Source organism: Lynx rufus, unplaced genomic scaffold (genome assembly GCF_022079265.1).
Source record: "Lynx rufus isolate CCGP_SWC_20201006 ecotype Redwood Valley unplaced genomic scaffold, mLynRuf1.p SCAF_16, whole genome shotgun sequence".
NCBI lineage: Eukaryota > Metazoa > Chordata > Mammalia > Carnivora > Felidae > Lynx > Lynx rufus.
The window spans coordinates 28,787,913-28,793,754 of NW_025814830.1; positions in this window are offsets into that span (position 1 = coordinate 28,787,913).

Sequence of the window (5,842 nt, forward strand, 5' to 3'; positions counted from 1 at the left end):
AATGCCCTTTAAGCAATGTAAAACTCCATATTGATTTAACCTTTCATGTTCTGATATTTCCGTGTGGATATAAAAAAAAAAATTCTTTATTCAGGGAATGAAATTAAGTGCTGATCCCTTGATCTCCAGCCGGGCAAGATAGATTGGTCAATTTAAGTAGAGCTGCTGATCAGCAAACAACTGAATTTAAAAGTATTAAGGCATGTCGATATTTTAAGTATTGTCACCTGCACATCAAGTAAAGGGGGAAAAAATTATTATTCCAGCTCAATTAACTTTGTGTTTGCTGTGAAGCTGACCTTGAAAGGGCTAGCCCATTGGGCCATGGCTTCATGCCCTTGGAAGTTGACAAGGGCAACTGTGGCAAGATGTAAAACACCAACTATAGCCTGAATATTTTGAATGGTGTGGTCAGAGCAACCACAAAATAATTAGCCTGGAGACACAGTCCCCTTGGGTTGTGTCCCCTCATTAGTGGGGGACAGCCAGTAGAGCAAACACTAGTTCAGAGGAAGAGAAAGGGGTTTGCCCTTCACCCAAGAAATCTTCTGGGAGCCCTCATTAGGCTAAGAGCATAAGGCAGGTTTCAAAGAACTTTAGGGCCGCGTGGGCTCCCGAAATTCATCTCGCCACTCATTCATTCATTCATTCAGTCATTCAAACAATATGTATTAGATGTCTACGTTTTGCGGACTATTACGCTTGGTGCTGGGAGAATAAAGTATGAATGACAGCGGTGGCCACAGCCCTCCTAGACCACGAGAGGGGTTTTACCATGAAGAAGCTGGTCTCTAAAAAAAAAAAAAAAAAAAAAAAAAAAAAAAAAAAAAAAAAAATCAGGGTCCATCGGGTTAGATGCCTGAAGTAAATCTCAGCTCTGTTATTTACCAGTTGTGCTGCGTGGCCTTAAACAAGTGATTCAATCTCTCTGGGCATCAGCTGCCTTGTGTCACTACTTCCTGAGGCTGCTGCCCCAACTAAATGAGATATTGCATATACAAACCCTCAGCAGAGCAGATGAGCAGGTGGCAAGCAGAACATGCCTGATAAGTGGTAATCGTGACCATCATCCTCATCATTACTGCTGTTTCTCTCTGAATTTCTCATGTTACAGATAAAGAAACTGAGACCTGGAGAAGAGAGGTCACGAAAAGACCGTGTGGCAAACTGGGACTCGGAAGAGACTTTCCCAAACCAACCGTGGCCCCCGCAGCCTCCTGAACTGTAAGCTCCATCTTCCAACGGACGCCTGACTCAAACTGACTTTTGTGACTGTAAAATCCAGGGCTGGATCTGCTTCAGGTGAGGCATGATCCAGGAGCCCAGTGAGGTCACCAGGATCCGGCTTCTCTCTTCACTTTTCTGCTCCATGTGCTTGGTGATGACTCTAACGTCAGCAAACATTTCCTCTCCCGGTCCCAAAAGGACTTGCAGCAGCTTGGACCGCTTCCTGTGTCTTTGTTCATGCCCCTGAGGGGAAGAAAGAGAATCTTGTGTTAGCACTCCCAGACAAAACGTGAAAACCAATATGATCAGACCCGCTGACGTCCCGGAGATATAACCACAAACGTCCTCGCACAAACTCAAAATCCACACACCGCTCCAGGTAACTGGTATTCATAGAACTGGTATTCTCACCTAACTGGTACTCATAAAAACAATGGCACGAGAAAGAGTGAAATCTACATTCTTCTCAACACACACTGGAGTGTGAGCTTCGGAAGGGCAAGGGTCACTTTTGTCCCAGCCTCTCCCCAGGGCATGGCCCTGTGCGTTGGGAGCCACGATGTCGCGGTAATGAGCATCAGATGACTTGGCAAAAGTCGGAATCCCAGCTCTGCCACTTACACACGTGAACTCTCATGTGAAAGGGGAACAAACTCAGGATCTGTCTGCAGAGTGCTGCGAGCATCCAACGAAGGAGTATCTGTATATCAAGTAAGAGAAATCTGGCAAATAAGAACTCAAGTAATGTTACGTGTTATTACTATCAGTAGGGACAGACCCCAGTCTGTCCCTCAGTGATGTTGCACGTTGAACGTGCTCATCATACAGGGATGTCACTGCCTCCAGTCTACCCGGCACTGTCCTGACCAGAACCTCTGTCACCGATGTGCCCTTCTCCTCGAGACCCAGAGCAAAGCCACCTTCCCTGTGAACCCTTTCCTAAGACCCCGAGCTAGAAGCAATCCCCTTTCCTTTACAAACCCCCAGATCTTTCTCTGTCCTCTCCTTAGGAGCCCTCGATAGGCTGTATTGCTGTTTGCCTCTTACTTTGCTAGAGGCACTCAGGAAATGTTTGAGACAATGAGTTCTTTTCTGCCTACAGATCAACCGGATCCAACGTGGTATTTCAGTAAAACATGGGGGGGGGGGGGGGCGGGGCAACAGGGAAGGGATTCCATCTCTGGTGTTGGAATTAGGGAGCAGATGTATCTAAATGTAGGGCTCCCTTGGTTACAAAGGCTAAAACCCCAACTCAAACTAGTTAGCAGGGGGTATGGAAAGAAAATAATAGCATGCTAGTCACAATGGGAAAGTGGTATTTTTTTTAAGTTTATTTATTTTGAGACAGACAGTGCAAGTTGGGGAGGAACAGAGAAAGAGGGAAAGAGAGAGAATGCCGGGCAGGTTCGATGCTTCTAGCACGGAGCCCGACGCGGGGCTCAAACCCACAAAGTTGTGAGATCATAACCTGAGCCAAAACCGCGAGTTGGATGCTTAACCGACTGAGCCACCCGGACGTCCCAGAAGGTGGTATTCTGGATAAAAAGATGCTCACAGATTCAGAGACTGTTAAGATTTCATAATACCAAGGGACTCACGAATGTGTAGAGACGCTAGGCCGAGCAGAAGATTACAGGGATGCATTCACTAGGGCCCCCAGAGTCCCCAGCCCTGGACAGGAATCCACCTGCACAGACAGAGTACTGACCAGGTATAGGGAGCTCCATTTGGCATTTCCACACGGAATGAACTGCGGTCAAGGTGAATACCCTCCTGGCCCTCATCTGCCCTGAGTCTCCTGTAGCCTCTTGCCCCCTCCCTGCTAACACACAGCATCGCATTCCTGAATTGAGAGACGGAGTGAAACATGAAGGATGATTTTCCAGGACCAAGTGCTGGAAACTCAGCTCTCCTCAAGCTCTCTGAGACAAGTACCGTTATCGCCCTCCCTCGATCGATGGAAAAACTGAGACATAAGGAGCAACGGACTGACTTGCTCTAAGTCAAGAGTTAGTGGTGACCCTGTTTACATGATTCCAGACCCCAAACCCTCCACTTCCAAGCCCCGGTGCCCTGTTGATTGCGCACCATGGAAGGAAGGGTAAGACGGATGGACAAGTGAGGGTTCTGGTTGCCGGTGGAACTTGTCCGCAGTAAAAGCTGAAAGAGTGGATCCCGGGGCTTACTCTCTCCTCCTCAGACTCATCCTCAGCAGGTAGAATTCATTCTGTCACGGCAAAGAGAGTCAGTCCCCCCTGGGGTGGAATACGGCTGAGCCACACTTTCTGCATTTCGTATCTGTGGTTCTATCCGGTGTGAAGGCTGGTCGACTGAAGTCAGCGGGCTGGCGTTCTGCAAGAGCTGGGCGGCCTGAGCCACACGGCTCGAGTGGGGTGAAAGAACTGTGGGGAGGCGTTGAGCCGAGAGCACCATGGAAGTCCAAACGGTAGCCGAAGCCCCAGCTTCTCTATCCTTAAGGGAAACCAGAAGGATGAAACAGACATGGCAAGCATCCAGTGTTTAAAAAAAAAAAAAAAAATGATAGGTGCAAATAGTCACTAGGGCTATTTTTCATCTTTAAATCTGCTTAGTAATAAGTGGTCCTGCTCGCTGCCAGGAAGAATAAGGCAAGAGACGGTAAAGACAGAACGGCATGGATATATATGCACGGCTTCTGCAGGCGGCAAAGCATGGTCGCGGGCAAGGCACCGGCCACCAGAACAGGTGGTCTGCTCTGAATCTTAACAACTATCGCATGCAAAGCCCTTGGGGGCATTGCCAGTCCCTCTCTGCCCTTAGTGAGCTGTGTGACTTTGCACAAGTCGCTCCCCCTCACTGAGCCTTCCCTCCTTCCTCTGTGATTGGGGGCAAGGGAAGTTAACGGGCAGTGGTTTTAAAATTAGGTTCTGCTGAGCCCTTAGGCGCCCTTCAGAAGCCCTCGTAGGAGGAGGGTCGGGGGCTCGGTGGGTGGGATTCCGAGCCCCCCGAGCCCCACCTTAACCAGACCATCCTGCTTTTCTCTCTTTTATAATCAGGGTTCTGCACAATATTTTGAGGGAAGACACAGTTCTGAGGCTCAAAGGAAAACGAAAACCACTTTGCCAACTGATCTCGGAGGCCTTCCAGCGCTCACATCCCAGCAGCCCGGGGAGATGATGGTCTGTGTTTCCCAGTCCTTCGGCCTCTTGCAAATGATTCCGGCACCAAAGAGAAACCACACCCAGACGCCTGTCTGCATGCTGCCTGCTGGGGGGACCAGATGGCTGTCCCCTCCACCACCCGCCCCCCTGATGGGAAAAGCTCTCCCTCCGAGTGTGAGACCCATCACAAAGAAAGGGCTTTCTTCTTGGCCAGGACCTCACCCTCCACTGCCTCAGAGGGAGCATCTTCCCTTTGGCCTTTCCTGTTCACGTTCCCCTTAGAAAATCCAGCGGCCTTGCGGTAAGACGGGGCATGGTTTTCCCTCTGGGCTAAATAGTTTCATGTGCCGTCTCTTGGTGTCCGTGAGATTGAAACGCAGCTCGTCGAGGCCTGGGCAAGACTATCTTTTCATTTGCGTTAATCACAACTGCTGACAAACAGTATCTTTCCCATCTTGCTGATACATGACGCCTTTCGTGACGGACATTTGACTGCAAAAGCTCTTGACGGTATTTAACTTGAAGGCATTTAACTTAAAACCATTATTAGATTTTTGTTTAGCTGTCCCTTGACACTCTCCCCGTCCAAAAATAAGGCCTTCAGGTACCTCTGAGATATTTAAGTACACGTCGTCTTCCGAGACCACCCTCACACCAAAGGCAAATACTTTAAAAGTTGCTTTGTAATATTAAAAGAGAAGAGAGAGCGAGAACACGCGTGAGAGAGAACCGGGCGGGTTTTCCATGATTACTAATTTAGCAGACTCTCTGTTATGTTTTATTGATAGTTCTAAACATAAATTTGCCTTTGGTATACTTTGCTGCTGATGCCTAAAATAAGACATGTAAGAACACATAATCCTATGCCTACGGCTTTGCAGAATATTGTACAAAGGCTCTTTGTGATAACCCAAGCAAGAGATATTTAAATGGCGAAGTGCAGGGCTTAGGCGGTTCAGATTTGGGCAGAAAGAGACGTCGCTCGCTGCTCGCTGGTGTCGCTCTGAAAACCCCAGCGTTCATGCAGTTTTAAATACAACATTTCTTCTGGTTTATTCTTGAATTAGGAACCCTGATCTCGCCCACATTTTATTATTTGCAATGGAAGAATCGTGTGTGGGAGGCCCCAGGTTCACAGGAGAAAAATAATACATATCGCGCCGCTTAAGAGGGTGGTTATTTACGACTCCAGCCTGCCGAGGATACTGACACTGTATGTGTTATGAGATGCCTTTACATGCTCAGAGAAACACAAAACTCTGTGCACGGAGCCCATAAAAAGCAATCCCTTTAAAGGATTTGCTGTCGGGGTTTTTTCTCCCCCCCCTTCTTCTTCCTTTTTTAAATCACGAGGTGCCGAGGGATAATCAGATGTATACGTTTTAGCTTCCAAATACGAATGGGTTTGAACACGGGGTGAGAGATGGAGGAGGTCATGATGCCAGGATAGACACTATTTTCTTTATAAATAAATG